A 17,387-nucleotide genomic window follows, 5' to 3' on the forward strand; every position below is an offset into this window, starting at 1 on the left:
AGTTTTGTTTACATTTTTCTGTTTACAAACAGCACTTTTTCATTTTATTTTCTTTTTTTTTAGATATCTTTCTTGTTACCATTAACCTAATCTAACTTTTCATTTTTTTTACAAAAATTAATCTTTTTAGGTTTAGTGATAATGCTTTTTTCACTATCATTAAACCTTTAGTGATAGTTATTTTTTTTCACTATCGCTCAATTTTCAGTGATAATGGAGTTTGCATTTTACTATAATTACCACTGAATAGACTGTGATAGTGCAATTTAGTGGTAGTGCAAACATGGCCAGCCCTGTTAAATTACTAAAAAAAAAAAAAAAATTAAATGTTAATTAAATTACTATGTAGTACTAAAATTGTGGATTGGAAAGTGCAAGTTTGAAGCTGCTGAAAAATCTAGTTATATTTTTGTAATTTTTCCCTCTAACGGTGTTGTCCATGTACGTCATATAAAATAATTTCGTGCATTCGCTATATGAACAAAATTACATTTTTAAAATTAGCCCTGTAATTTATCCTATGGAGCCAGGCTGTGTTATTTGTTTATATCTGAGAAAATGCCAAAAACCTGTTTTATGGTCAGAAAAAGTAGTAATGAAACTATGCACAACAATTAGAAAATTAAAAATAAATATATATGCACGAATGTATATTTTAATATTACCTACAGTTTAATCATCACTCTTGCTCAAGAGTAAAGTTCTAGTAGATTGGACGACGTACAATAAATAAAAAATAACCACAGGAATAGGTTGAATCATCGCTTATCGCCATTCTTGCTCTAGAACGGGTATAAAGGCATGAAAAACCAGCGAGTCTCATTTATTGACCCGAACTCATATTATGTCATTAATTTCTCGCTTTCTGGTTCGACGGTGTAGTTATTTAGTAACTGAACATACTAATGCAATTTTTTCTCAACTTGCTCCTTATCAGGCCGTCTTGAAGTTGAAACATTTCGAAATGCTGATAAAATTTGCAAAAACATTGTCTAGTAATGAGGTAGGTTATATAGATATGTACAAATGTATATGCAAGTATAGTGTATATGTACATACATATGTAAATACATAGGTAAGCGCATTGCATAGATATTATTTTGTAATTTTTTTTAAATTCACTTAACATTGCAGTGATAATTCAAAGAGCGATGAAGCAAATGATTGCAAGCAAGTAATCGCAGTGGATATTTTGAAATACATACGCATACATACATATATAAGTAAGTGCACATGTACATACATATATAGATACAGGTATACAAATAATGCATACAAACTTATATTTGTATATACATACATACATACTCAAGTAGATGTCAATTGAATTTTCTCCATCTTGCAGCAACTACCATCATTCATTTCTATTGGAGAGCGAACGAACATTTCTTTTTCAAGTCGAAGTGGAATCGAAGTTCAGCCAATTTTATCAATGTTCTGCCGAAACCGAACAAAAATGTATTATCAATAAGACGAAACAAAATACGAGTACCATCACATCAATATCAATAAGTTTTGATAATAAAAAGAAGCTCACACATAGTTTAATTAATTTGAAGAAACCTAAAATATTTACGTATATGATAAGTACATACATACAAACATATAAGTACATACAAGCTTTAACACTTTGCAACAATTTTGTTTGTTTTTGATATCATACAGAAGGGTTTTGCTATTTGATAGCTTATGAGGAACTGATCCTGGATTCGACCTCAAAGAGTTATCCCATCAGTCCACCAGAGTTTTATGAAATTATGGCCATACTATCGAAATAATGTTTTTTAAGTCAGAATTGAAAATATTCAAATGTGTGAAAAAAATTTCAGACCAAGGAGGAATCTCTATTTGGATCTGTATTTGGATTTCCATGCATGCTATTTGAGGTTTGAGTTTATCAAGTCCTGCCAGGCACGGCGAAGTCACTGCTCGTTCTCGTCCATCTCATCCAACGGTAAGCCCAAGGAACGTGTTATTCCAAAGTAGGATGAGTCCAAAGAGAGAGGGATGATATTACATAGAAGAATGCGATCGAGCGATAATTGGTTCCAAAATGATTATTTTCGTTCCATTGCAGTACATATCCATGTAAGTTTACTGCTTTATGCTAACATTTGCTATTAAATGATCATGGCACTGCAACAGCACCTGGGAATAAATTTTAATAAGGTGAATGCAACAGAGACAAAATACCAATTAGCTTCAATTCTGAAAAAACTCTTAAATTTCGGGGACATTTTGCATGTGAGCATGTATCTGAATGGAATGCACCTGCAGCACTGAATACATAAATTGTCCACCAGCCATACCCGATGGTGAATGGTGTAGATATCTTACAGCTATTTTTTAATAGAAAATATTGAATTCGATGCAGCTCTTTAAAAATGTTATAAAACTTAAAAGTTTATACAAAAACAGAAAAGTGGTCCGTAAAAATTCGCGAGAACCCAGCGAACTTTTGTGGCCGAATATGGCCGGAGTAGAAATTCGGTCAACCTCTAATCATTATTTTATTTTTTAAATATGGCGTGAAATATTTACTAAAACGTGAACTCATCATTAGTGTTCCTTATGCAGTTGGACTAGAAAAGTTTAAAATTTCATAGAGATGCGTATTTCAGACTGTGGAGGAAAGTCCGTTTCAACATGGAAAGTAATTTTTAATATATGTATACATATACATGCATACATACATATGTATGTATGAAATTAGGTACTACAGATCTTAAGAGTTAAACATTGGTTTTGAGAATGCGAATTTTTTTCACCAATTTCTAAAAATTTGTTGTTGGTAGTAATTAAATTTGAGTATTAGTATACCTTAGCCGATCAGTTACAAGAATACTCTCTTATATAAATGAACATTTAAAAGAGTGAACAAAAAATGTCTCTATGTATAATGTGAATAAACGGCGTTTCCACACGTTCTCTTGAGCAAATAAGCTATGCGGGTGCTACTCGTGTAACTTACCTGTGTTTAAGGATGCATATGTATGCATGTATGTATGTATGTATATGTAGGTACATGCTATGCCAATTTTCTAGTTTGTCCAATGATGATGCGAAAGAAATCTCCATAGATAATCCGTAAAATAGTTTTTCGGTTTGTCGTTTCGCAGAGAACTGATTGATATCATACTTTACTTATCAATGCAGTATACTTACATACATACTATATGAATCAATATGAATATATACATACATACATATGTCACCTTCTATTCTGTTTAAAAAATCAAATTGACTTGCTCATTCATACTCTTCTTCATTTTCCTCCGCCTTGACTAGTTCAAATTACATTGCTGATAATAATTTTCAAATTGAAAGGTTCACTGAAACATTACACATTGGTGTAAATATACATACGCACCTACACATCTGTATGCATGTGCGATCGTGAGTTTTCGAAAAGTATGCGATCAACGAGGCATCACAGCGCAAACATTTCCATTATCACAACTTCTCACCTACTGCATACAAATTTATTGTTGTTTTCCCTGCTACTGCTGTTATACATACATACATAATATATGTAGTATCAGTACCAACATTAGCAGTTACTGTTAGTCACACATAGCCAAGTGAAATAACAGCGATATCTTGAATGAAATTTTTCCCCATTTTCCAGTGGACAGCTGATTTAACAGTTAGTTGTCGTTGCCTCCGAATGCTTATCATTCGGTTTGATTTTCCTTTTACTGTGTCGCTGTCGGCTGATCGGTCACTCAGCCATTCAATTTAAGTTGTGTGCTCGGGGTGTTTCACTGTATGGCAACGATTCTCGCTGTACGTGAGCGTTCTGTTTGCCTGGGGCAAATGCGATGCGACGATCATGTTTTAATTTAATGTTACGTTTGGTACGGTACTTATCGGACTGATTAGAACGCGTGCATCAAAGGAAATTCGAATTAATAGTAAAACTACATACGAATACACCGACGCAAAATTCAAATAAAAGTGAAAATTGTGGGGGTAATTTGTGAAAGAAAGGAAAATGAAATATAATTAATTTAGATAGCAGAACGTGAAGCAAAATTTCCGATAGGAAAGTAAATGAAAAGAATCCTTAAAAAGTGAGATCCGTTGTGCAGAAAAGGGTAATGGTTTATAAAAAAATATATGTACTGTGTATCGAAAGTAAAAAATGGTATTTTTATACACATTTGTGATAAGTTTCATATATTATGCTCCTATAAAATTACTTTGTAAATCGGTTTGATAAGTCGAAGTGTCAAAGTTTATACTTTTGAATGCTACGTGTCGTGATAACGATGTCACATTTTGGAACTAAAAATATACGAAAATTCTCGAAAATTACGAATAATATTTTTTAAGAGGTAGGTAAACTACTAAGTGTTGTGGAAAAATGATATTTAAAGCTGCTCTTTGTGTGCAATTTACGTAGCTAATTATTATAATGAATTAATAATTCTTAATATATCTAATGCTATATATTTTTTAAAGTCAGCAAACTCGCTTAACATTTTGCCAAACGCATACTGAAAAAATTAACAATACTAAAGTAAAAGAAGATCTCTGTCATTGAGAGTGCTTAAAGTGTTCACATATTGAGTGGGGTAAGCCGTAGAGATCATTGAGAAAATTGTAATAAGTTTTTTTACGAATAAAAGTGGTAGCTGTGGTAAGCCAAGATTAGGATAAATTTCTGTGAAGGGAACAATATTGACCTGTTGATAAACATTCGACCTTGGACATGCAAAATTTATGGTGACTCTATTCCTCCATCCGACTTATTGGTGATGAAATAAGAGGTGAGAAAATAAGATGGAACCTATACCCTTTCCGTCACCCTTTTTCTACTATTGGGTGAGCTTTTTGAATGCAATGGCTGGGAAGTGATTTTAAAATATATGGACTAATGGTAAAACAAAGTACACCAATTCGCTGAAGATATCGTATCTTGATCGTATATTGATCGCGGAATAACTCCAAATATAACTAGTCCCAGAAATTGATATTTACTTGTCAAATTTAGTCTAATTGCCCGCCGTGGTCGATTTTGACGTATTTTTGTGGTCAAAAGTGGCTTTTTGGCAGTTCATCGAGCATTTGAACTAGCATTCTGATTTCTTCAACGCACAGTTTGCTTGGTAATTCGGATACCAACATTTTTATGAATTCTCTTTTAATCTATTTTACAGTTCTGAAACGATCCAGTAAGCTGATCAACAACAACAACTAATATATATTACCATCTCTTGAACTGATATCTCTTAAAGGGCTCTTGCAAAAGTTTGCAATAGCAAACTTGCTGAACTCAAGTTGCGCATAAATATAAATAACTTTTCTTTCCATAGGGTCGAAATTTTTACACTTTTAAATGTCACGAATAAAAAAATTAGTATTGATAAAAAATTAGTATATTAATTTAGAATATGAAAACTTAGCCGTTTTTTCGCGTATATTTTTGACCGTTAAACTGGAAAAATTTCTAGCCAAATGAGTTCAAACCTGCGCAGAATAAATTGCCTTCAAGTCAATTAGAAAAAATGCACATGCTTTTCCGATAGCTGGCACTGCATTAGAGATATCTCTAAACATTTTTGTTAATGGTCCGTCTTGGCTCAGATTCAAGACGATGACAAATATTTTAATCCTAAATTTGACAAGTTGGGTGGCGCTGGAATTAATTGATTCAAATACCCGGTCAAATAGTGTCAAAGCAGCAGCATTATGGGAATTATGTAATGCGCATACAACAACAAGAAGTTTGAATTACGTTTTCTACAGCAAACTAATGTATTGTGTTATGTTACGTATACATTAATTTAATTGAGATTGAGCCATAGCGAAGCGTGGCCGGGTTTACTATTATTTACATAAAAAAAGTGATTTTTCAGCTGAATCTTGTTCCAGCTGCCTTACATGTCGAAATTTAGTTTCAGAACGCTTCGACGTTTGATTTAAATACTTTATTTTGGATCTATCTGTAGTTAAAATACAATTTTGTTTTCACACAAAAAATTTTTAATTTTTATTAAGCTTTTAATTTTTGGATACTTCATTCAAGAGGAGGCTTTATCTCACAGGTTCAAACGAGATTCACTGTAAGAGCTTTATTTGTTGCTGGATTCTGTCTTTAAGGTCAACCCATATAAAAACCAACACTAAGGACTTTATATTTTTCAATGTTGTTTCAGCATGACTCATTTGCCTGCACGAAAGGATGGCAGTCGCGATTCCGTGCACAAATACGCTGACAGTGTCAAAATAAAAGTGTCGTAAATCGTCTTGGCAAAAAAACAAATAAAATAAAATAAAATGTTTAACTACTTTAGTGGACATTGACCTCCTATCTGCGCTTAATCGAAACCCAGTCTGCGCCCTTGACTGTGCGTTTTAATTTCGAAAATTTTATTTATAAATAATTTTTGAAATACTTTTTTATTTTGTCGTATCAGAACACCATCTTAAATACATAAAATTGTTTACTAACTTTTTCTAATACAAACTGATAAGAAAGTAGTCGATAGAGATAATATACACACATGCTTATACATGCATTCTCCACATAGAAATATTATGCTACACATTATCACAATCAGCTTTTGTGGTTATAACTAATTTTAAATTTTCTGTTTCTAAAAAACTAGTCAGTAAAAATAAAACAGTTTAGATCACCTTTTCTTAATACTCATGCAACATCACTTTAATCTATCAAACTTTTGTTTTACATTTTGTGTTTCTTAAAATGCTTGAACGAATAAAAAAAATAAATATGTAATCGGCGCATACACTTCTGCTAGGTGTTTGACCGAGCTACTCCTATTTGTGGAGTGCGTCTTGATGTTGTTCCATAAATGGAGGAGCCTCCAGTTTTAAGTCGAATTGTACGAATACTTACAACAAATATATGGGTAAATCATTGACGCAAAGCAAACGAGAAGAAGTCAACAATTTTCTACAAACAAAATGTTTCCGAAAGAAAAAAAAAACAAAGGCGGCATGGACCGTTGAATGTACCTAAATGAAGAAAATAAGTTAAATTGATTTAAATTGAAAGGGAAGAGCCACACATAAATAAGAGAAGTGAACAGTAATGCACAGCCAAACGAGAAACGACAAACAAACAAAAATGCACACACATGAATGGAAACACAACAATATTATTGTACGAGCAGAAGATAAATATATGTATGTGGGCTTATGTATGTTACTCGTGAAAAACACAAAACCTAAACACTGATAATACTGGGCTTGTTTGTATTGCAAGTGGACAAATACCCACCCATTTTGTGTTGATGTGTTTACAGAGCTGTGCACTAGGCAAATACTTGTATGCATATGGATATGTGTGTACGTATATATGTAATATATTCGTGGCTTGAACCACGTGTATGAGCTCGTAATAGATTACAGCACAGCTTCAGTTGACGCTAAGGTCGAACGCCATTGCATCTTTTTGCATTCCTGTATGTATGTATGTTTGTAGTTGACTTCGAGAGTTAATTTAAATGGTAGATGGGTGACTGTATGTGTAATAAGATACAATTTATGTATATGTATAATAGGTTGGCGTATGTACCCTTGAAGTATATTTCGGTACAATTTTTCGTTCAACTTATGATGTAGCCTTTTCAAGTTTGATATCTTCTTCTTGCTATCCTTGAAAAAAATGTATAAAGATATTTTCAATATATAGTTTTATAATTCAAGTTTATTTCGCTAAGTAATTAGTTTTTAGGAATATCAACTAATGATATCATCTATTCTGTATTGGCCCATGCAAAATTTAGAATTTGTATTTTCATGCGAATAACTTTTACATCTATGAAGGAGTTTTTCATTTATATCATACATTTTTTCTAGATATCTTGGATTTAGAAAAATGAGTAAACAAACTTTTTTGGAAAACCGTTTTTTCTATACATACATACATATGTACCTATTTTTTTATACGTATAAATTTATCTGAACTGTTTATCTTTTATCTTTCTTTGGAATATTTGTAATATGTGTAGGCGGCCGCCGTAGCCGATTGGGTTGGTGGGTGACTACCATTCGGAATTCACAGAGAGAACGTAGGTTCGAATCTCGGTGAAACACCAAAATTAAGAAAAACATTTTTCTAATAGCGGTCGCCTCTCGGCAAGCAATGGCAAACCTCCGATTGTATTTCTGCCATGAAAAAGCTCCTCATAAAAATATCTGCCGTTCGGAGTCGGCTTGAAACTGTAGGACCCTTCATTTGTGGAACAACATCAAGACGCACACCACAAATAGGAGGAGGAGCTCGGCCAAACACCTAAAAAAGGGTGTACGCGCCAATTATAAAAATAAATAATGATAAATATGTGTATATATCTTCAAAATGGTTAATTTTAATGAAAAGTGAAGTATGGGAAATTTAGTTATGCGTTAACACAATATACAGCATAGTGCAGAAGCATTGATGACCGATTAACAGATACTCCAGAAAGCTATATGATCAACTTACTTTCTTAAATCTAAAACCGTTTATGAGCACATCTCAAAAACCACATGACTTAAATAATTTTTGAATTTTCGGTTTTACATAGGATTGGATGGCTTGGCTCTTGGATGAAAAAGTCATTAATTATTTGTAAACCAGTGTTATCAAGTTTAGTCTCGTTTTGAACTTAGACTGAGAAATAAATTGAACCGAGCTAACATTAATCTCTATTCATACATATAATATATTACCATGGCCGAACGGCCATTGTCAGTCTCAGTCAGCGTATACTTCTCCGCGGAGTTCTTTGCCACTAACTCTATTGAAGACATATTCATATTTTCCCCAATGCTGTTGTGGAGTGGGTCTTAATGTTCCAGTTATACATACATTCATATAGATGAGAGTGTTTGAACGCCCTCCAACCTCTTGGCGTGACAATTGTCTTAGTATTTTGCAAGCGTTCGCCTAAGGCTATCAAACCCTTCGTCGCTCATTCGTTAATGCCTACCAACAGTAATCAGGTGATGGCACGAGAAATGCAGAGCTTATGATGCCAGAGGTGAAAAGCCTGCGACAGCCACGCCAGTGCCTCTGAAACCATATATTATTTCTGTTTTTAATACTCGATGACGGTCATAAATATACGTACGTGCATACACATGCACTGAAATAATAAATTCTCACTAAACACATTTCATTACGATCGAGTTTAAGTTGCTAAAAAGTGTGATGTCTTTCTTTTTTTATCGACAAATGCACCAAGTGTCACGGATTCCGATCGAATTTAATACCAAAAACCATATACATAAATATATTCACATACATATATGTGACGGCGGCCGCCGTAGCCGAATGGGTTGGTGCGTGATTACCAATCGGAATTCACAGAGAGAACGTAGGTTCGAATCTCGGTGAAACACCAAAATTAATAAAAACATTTTTCTAATAGCGGTCGCCCCTCGGCAGGCAATGGCAAACCTCCGAGTGTATTTCTGCCATGAAAAAGCTCCTCCATTTGTGGAACAACATCAAGACGCACACCACAAATAGGAGGAGGAGGTCGGCCGAACACCCAAAACGGGTGTACGCTCCAATTATATATATATATATAATATATATATATATGTACATGTGTAGTTACAAATAATTTCAATACATATTCTAATTTGAAAAAAAAACTCTGGTAGTGAAAGCTGCTCAGGTGGTGAGACTAGACAGGCACATAATTATTACAACTCATTTCTTAAAATATTTGTCATCAAACAAAAATGGAAACGCTAAAATAAAAAAGTGATAAATGTGCTTTAATACTTAGTATATATATACATAAGTTTCAGTGATAAGATGTATGTATAAATGTCTAAGCTTTAATAAACTTTATAATCAGATACAGTATCAGACATTTGCAGCCATTTCTACGTATTGTATATATGTACATACAAATGTATGTACATATTATGCATGTTTTATTCATTACGACTCTTCTATGATGTTTACTTACGAAATTAGTACCTGCTAAAGTACCTGATACTAATATTCTACTATACTTTGTTCATACCAGTATTTTCGTAAAATAAAGTATATGGCATATTAAATTCTTATCAATAGGAAAAATTGGAAAATTACGTAGCTGCTAACAAAGACATACATATGATTCATGATACTGGAACCTTTCCTATGATCACTGCGAACTGCGAACAGCATTACGAAATTTACATTGTACAGTGTACAGACAGACCATAAACGACATCCATTCGGAGACCATTACCACCTTCCTAAGCTTCCGACCCCCGAATGCCGTTATCGGAGTCCAACCACCACCAATCGTAGACGAAGTGCTCCAACTTCCCCGAGAGCTGCGCGTAACCTTGGCACAATTACGTTCTGTAGCAGGTTAAACTTCTACTTATCCAGAATCGACCTCGACATACTAAACATATGTCCGGCATGTGAAGGCACCGCGCACGACACTAACCACCTTTCCACATGTCCGTTTGACACCCTACCACCCCTCTCCCTCTGGACCTAACCTGTCGAAACAGCAAGTTTCCTGGGCATACCGTTAGATGAGCTAGACGAAGACGACCGGTGATTACACTACACTGACAGAGCAAAGTTACTGCTACAACATCAACAACAATGAAATTTACACGAAGAGAATTGATCAAGTCTTTCCTACATAACCCCCCATCCGTTAGTCCACCAATCTGTGCATTGTGTGAGACAAATATGGAACAATTTCCTGCAAAATAAAAAATACTGACCGAGTAGATAATAAGTGCAATTATGCCCGCTTGTTCCAGAGAATCAACAAATAATCTGAAGGTGATTGGGGACTAGTTGTATTAAAATTTGTACTAATGGAATTTCTTAGAAATAAAAGTACTAAATACTAGATAATTTTGCATTTGAATAGCTATACCTGCTTTACCGGCGCTTTTTCTGTACGCAACTTTTTTGTCTTTATTTTCAATTTTTCTACTAACGAAAATATAAAATATAAAATAAAAAGGAAAATTCAAAAATTTAAGACAAATGCAATTCTCTCATTATTCTTATTGTTTTAGCACTTACTCCTCGACTGGGTAAAAGAAATTTCTTTGGCATTCCAGTTTGGAACTGTTGTAAGTAAAATTATAATTATTACATACATTAAATTAAATAAAAAAATTAATGTTTTTAAATGTGGATTTTACTAAATCATAGATGTTTTCAATGTTTTTGGTATTCTTTTTGTGCATAGAAATACTAAATTGTGCAAACTTCACTCTGAGTAGAGCTAACTCCCTCCCATCGGAAAGTTTAATGCCTTAGCTAACATAAAAGAAATAGTATATGGACTGTACCCTCCCTATTTTAATCAGTTTTATCCTAATTTAAATGAAATTTAAAATTAAATTATATTCTCGAGATTTAGTGAAAATATTGGTTAAAAAAGCAATGGCAAATCAGACTGCGCTGGACTCGAAAAGTTACTCTAATTTTTATACAGGAGATAAATAATCACTAACTCTTATATTTTCATATATTTATAAATCTAATTAGTCCAAATTTCTACATATGTATGTATGCGTGTATTTAACATACTCTGAAATGTGTGTGAAGAATAAACCAAGCGGCACAAAATGTGCTCAGGTGATAAATTTGTGCTTTTTCCAACTCGCCTTCAGTTAGGGGAAACCGCATAACAACTTTTTAGTGTGGATGCAAAGAAATAAAGGGACAAGAAGAGATTACAAAATATAGAAAATCTTTCAACGTCATGTTCAACACAAAATTTCGACATTCTACTAATTGTGTAAAATACTTTTCACGTACACTTGACAATTGGGCAGAGGCGGGTATAAATAGTTGCGAACTTATAAAATAAAATCAGATGAAGTAAAAATGAATACAGTAAAGTGAAATTAAATAAAATGCATTTCCTTGCATTAAATGTTATTTTGTTATAATTACATGAAATGAAATAAAAAAACTAAGTAAATTGAAAATTATATATATAAAAAATAAAATAAAATGAAATTACAAAAAAAAACTACAATAAACAAAAAAGCGTAAAGAAACTAAAATTAAAAAACAAAATAAAAGAATAAAAAATAAAACAAAATAAGTAAAAAGTAAAGTAAAACAAACACTGCATTATATATATGCTATATTCATTCTACATCCTTTTGGCACTTACATCCTTTTTGGGGGTTTGGCCGAGCTTCGGTTCTAATTTTGCTTCTTCCACAAATGGAGGGGCCTACAGTTTTAAGCCGACTCCGAACGGCAGATATTTTTTTTGAGGAGCTTCTTCATGACAAAAATACACTCCGAGGTTTGCCATTGCCATTGCCTGCCGAGTGGCGACCGCTATTAGATAAATATTTTTCTTAATTTTGGTGTTTCATGCACGGAGATCCAAACCTACGCACTTATGATTGGTAGTCACGCATAAACCCATTCGGTTACGGCAGCCGCTCAAAATAATAATATCATATAAATATAATAAAATAAATTATTAAAATAGATATGAAACTAAATTAAATTAAGTTACATAAAAAGAAAAAAAATGTATAAAATAAAATAAAACATATTAAAAAATTAAAACAAAACTATACAAAATGAATCTAAAAAGTAAACTAAGATTACATAGAAAGGAATAAAGTAAAACAAAATAAGATTATATAAATGAAATAAAATAATAAAATAAAATTTAAATAAAATAAAACATATTTAAATAACAAAAATTAAAAATAAAAACATATAGGTAAAAACAAAAGTAAAAAATAAAACAATAAATAAAAATATCGGTCAGTCCATCAGTTCGTGCGTATTTTACCCATAATTTCACTTTTGTACGATTTTTGCAAGGTGGATTTAATAAGGTGACAGCATTCACCCAGCTGAATTTTTCGCCGTAGGTATGGCTTACGTCAAAATGATATGCTTTGTTTGTATGTATTGGTATGTTTACATTCGTATGTTTACATTTGCTTGCTGATTTTGACATGATGCTTGCACCAAACGCAACAACAAATGCATGTAGGGTTTTACTTATATGTGTTTGCTGTCACCTGTAATAAATTCGCCTTGGATTTTTGCATACAAAAAATTATTCGCGGAATATAACGAAACTATTTATATTTTCTTTGATATATTGTGCATTCAACAAGTGATTTTAATCGCGGATAGAAGCACGTGTTGTTAAAAAATAAAATGGAGTCTTTGAACGCGTATAAGGGGCATATTTTGTATTTTTTTTATAAAAGTGATAAAAAGGCAACACTGTTCACGGAGAGGTAAGAACTGCGCAAAAGTGGTTTTCAAAATTCCGAAGTGGTAACTGCGACGTGGAGGATGTCCCGCGCGCTGGTCGTCCTGAAGTCTTTAACTCCGACGCCTGCCTTGCTCGAACTCGTGGAAGCTGAGCCAAATTTAACAGTCGATATGATAGCTCAGAGGTTAAATTCATCGCATGGAACAGTTCACAAGCTCCTAGTTCAGTTGGAAAAGGTTTCAAAACTGGGAAAATGGGTTCGGCATAGACTTTCCGTCGCTAACCTACAGCAGAGAGTGACTGGTGATGAAAAATTGATCCTTTACAATAATCCTGTTCGCAAACGCCAATGGTTAGATAGAGATAAAACACCAGAACCGAGCCCTAGAGATGGCCTTCACCCCAAGAAGATTCTCCTGTCTATTTGGTGGGATATGGACGGTATTGTTTATTACGAACTTCTGGAACTGAACCAGACAATAACTGTTGATTATTATTTCCATCAGCTATCAAACCTGAATGAGGCACTTTACAAAAATCGACCGTCTTTAGTGAGTAGACGCAAAATTTTGTTTCACCACGACAACGCAAGACCTCATACCGCAAGACAAACATTATGCAACCTGAACGAGCTCAGATGGGAGCTAATGCCTCATCCACCATACTCTCCGGATATTGCACCTTGTGATTATCACCTTTTCCGTTGACTTCAATCCCATATGAGTAACAAGAACAACTCCTCAAAAGAAGCTATAAAAAGGGATATCGAAGCGCATTTTGGCTCCAAGGACAGACAATTTTTGAGCAGGGAATTAAAAATTTGCCTAAATGTTGGGAAGACATTGTAAATAAGGAAGGAAAATATATTATTAATTAATAAATACATTAAACATCTTTTTTTATTAATTTTAAAACCACCTTTAAAAAACGCTCGAACTTATGGACTGACCGATAATAAAACTAAAAAATAAATAAAAAAGAAAAATAAAAAATTAACTTAAGTTAAATAGAAAGGAATAAGGTTGGTTGGTTAGAGTGGTGATTCATCCAGAATCCAACTAGCGCTTCCGCACCATTTTGTTGCCACATCCTCGTTACCAAATTGTTTAACAGTTATTTGCAGCAGGATTATATCCAGTCTGTGCGGTTTAGGAACCTTATTAGGTTGTTGACGTCTACGCCAGACAGTTGCTCGAGACTCTCGAACAGCGGTTAGCCCAGGGTTAACATTCTGTCCTTCCATAGGGCAGGGCATTCACAGAGGAAATGGAAGATTGTTTCTTTTTCCTCCGGTTGTTTACAACTATGACAGTATGTGTTGTGAGGGATGCCCATTTTGGCGGCTTGTTCTCCGATAGACCAGAAGCCAGTTATGACTGCCGTAAGTCTGCAGGTGTCCCGTCGTTTCATGTTTATTAATGTCAACGATTGCTTGAGGTTGTAGGTGGGCCATAACGTTCTGCTGATTTTGCATTTCGTCTGGTCTCTCCATCTACAATCTGCAATTCGAAGGTATTTTAGGGAAATTGCATTCTTGACCGCACCTAGTGGAGTGAATAGTGGTACTGCAAGAGCGCTATTCATGGCAGATCCCCCTCTTGCCAGTTCATCAGCTTTTTCGTTACCTTCTATGTTCCGGAGTCCCGGGACCCAAATCAAGGTTACTCTATGGTTTTCACTCAAGTTGGTGAGGCTATTCCTACTTTGCTCCACCACTTTAGAGGTTGTTATAGTCGCGTCCAGCGCCTGGATTGCGGCTTGGCTATCCGAAAGAATAGCGATATTACCCTTAAAAGAGAAATCTGCGATTAGTAACCTACAGGTTTGCCCAACTGCTAGTAATTCCGCTTGGAAGACGCTGCTGGTATTATTGAGACGCACAGATTTTTCAATTCCAAGTCTATGAGAATATATACCAGCTCCAACACCACAATCCATTTTACTGCCATCTGTATAGACTGTGGTATCGAAGTTGTTTAGATAGAATCCCTTCTTCCATTCTTTTTTAGAAGGAAAGAGTGTGGCAAAATTCCTATTGAACGTTACCATCGGGACGATGTAGTCAGTCCTCACCGAGGTTAACTGAGTTTGTCGCAATAATAGACTAGCGTGACCATAAGTTTTCCTTTCCAGCGACCCGCTTCATTTAACCTAAATGCACTCATGGTTGCCGTCTTCTTTATATGTAGGTCTATTGGAATAACTTGTGTCAGTGCATTGAGAGCCTCTCTAGGACATGATCTGATTGCACCGACCGTTATTGCACAGGCTGATCTTTGTATTCTGCCGAGTAATTTGGTATTGTACTCTCTCCCTAGAGCTTTCCACCAAACTACCGAACCATACGATAAAATGGGTCGTATAACCGCCTTCTACAGCCATAATGTATGCTTAGATTGAAGACCCCAACTTCTTCCAAGCATACATTTGCAGGCATATAAAGCAATTTCTGCTTTCCTTACCCGTTCTTCGACGTTTAACTTCCAGCTAAGTTTGGAGTCCAAAATTACCCCTAAGTACTTGGTTGATAACACTGGTTGATAAGGACAGAGTTTGTCCGTTGATATTTGGTAGTGTAAAAATTGATACCTTGTATCTGGTCGTAAAAAGCATAAGTTCTGTTTTACGCGGGTTTAAACTTAGCCCATATCCTGTGGCCCAAGAGTTAAGCTCGCCTAACGCCCTTTGGATGATCCCACTGATCGTATTTGGACACAGTCCTGACACCATTAACACCACATCATCAGCGTACGCCACCACTTTTACCCCACCTCCGTCAAGTTTTGTTAAGATTTTGCTTATCACACATAGCCAAAGAAGTGGAGATAGTACTCCCCCTTGTGGAGTGCCCCCGTGGACCTTCTTGGTTATGTTGATATTACCCATATTAGCTTTGATGGTCCTCGTTTCTAGCATGGAGATGACCCAGTTACTAATGCAACTGTCCACCTCCAGGTCTATCAACGCCCGTTGGATGGCATAGAGAGCCCTCTATTGTTCCGATAACCTCGTGAAGCGCCGTCTCCGTAGATTTGCCTTTAAGGTATGCGTGTTGTGCAGTTGATATACCAGAGCTCTCCAAAGAGCTTCTGAGGTGCGTATCCAAAAGTCTTTCAAAAGTTTTTAACAGGAAAGACGAAAGACTGATTGGCCTGAAGTCTTTCGCTGATTCATGTCCTCTTCTACCTACTTTTGGTATAAAGACGAGCTTGACTAGTTTCCAGCTGTCTGGAATATGGCCTAAGTTTAAACACGCGTTAAAAATTTCCTCTAGCCATGGTAGGATACAGTCCCAGGTTTCCTGTAACATCTTTGGAATGATCCCATCTGGCCCCGGAGATTTAAAGGGTGAAAAAGATTTGATTGCCCATGCAACTTTTTCTTTGGTAATGATTTCATTTGCAAGATGCTGTGGATTAGAAAGGAATAAAGTAAATCAAAACAATTAAAAAAATATAATACAGAAAAAAAAATCAATTTAAATAAAAGAAATGAGAAAAAATATAAAACATAAAATAAAATCTGAACTCACTCCTCAATTTGAGGCGCCAAAGTGCCTTTTAACGGTGTCTGGATTGGCGTATGCTTATCTGAAGCTTTCTTTGTTGTTGTAGATGAAGCTTTCTCTTTTACTTTAGTTCGATAAAAGAAAAATAATTACTAAAATTTTTTGTGTTTCACTTCCGAATTCACAGTTTTTTTGGCACATTATACACAGTAGCGCGAAATTAATCATCCAAACCATATTTCTTATTAATGGAAATCTTTATTTTCACTTTTACATACTCCGTTGCTTCAAAGCTTCATTGCCCCAATGCGTCAAATATGTATTTATAACCTCATTTTCAAAAATTATAAATCGTCTGATAAGGTGATTAATTTTGCGCCACTTTTATTTGATTCAAAGTATAATTGGGCAAACAAAAGTGGACCATGGATGCTATCCTGGGACACCTAATCGAGCAAAATACTTTCGCTAAATTAGTGTACTATAAAACGCATTTAAATATTTTCTGAAATTGAAATGAAATTAACGATGTTTTGTATCAACAGTGGATATACCATTCATTCCTACAACAGATATTACAAAAATACTTTAAACTATTTTTGATTTCTTTCTGGCATTACATTTTGTATGAAAATTTCTAATGTTTTTTAAGAACTTTATTGAAAAATCACGTATTTCTC

The 17,387-nt window shown here is 34.5% G+C and overlaps 1 protein-coding gene across 2 annotated transcripts in view; it reads left to right on the forward strand.

Annotated features, from left to right (window-relative positions):
* Nucleotides 1-3,751: 3,751 nt before the first annotated feature.
* LOC128867502 (protein slit) overlaps nt 3,752-17,387 on the forward strand; it is a 62,314-nt gene continuing 48,678 nt past the window's right edge. Inside the window, exons 1-2 of one of the 2 annotated variants that reach the window (XM_054108765.1) lie at nt 3,752-4,337; nt 11,005-11,061. The gene's annotated coding sequence lies outside the window, so the exon portion shown is untranslated. The remainder of the gene's footprint in view (nt 4,338-11,004; nt 11,062-17,387) is intronic. The other variant, XM_054108764.1, reaches the window with a different exon arrangement.

This window comes from Anastrepha ludens, chromosome 6, assembly GCF_028408465.1.
Source record: "Anastrepha ludens isolate Willacy chromosome 6, idAnaLude1.1, whole genome shotgun sequence".
Classification (NCBI taxonomy): domain Eukaryota; kingdom Metazoa; phylum Arthropoda; class Insecta; order Diptera; family Tephritidae; genus Anastrepha; species Anastrepha ludens.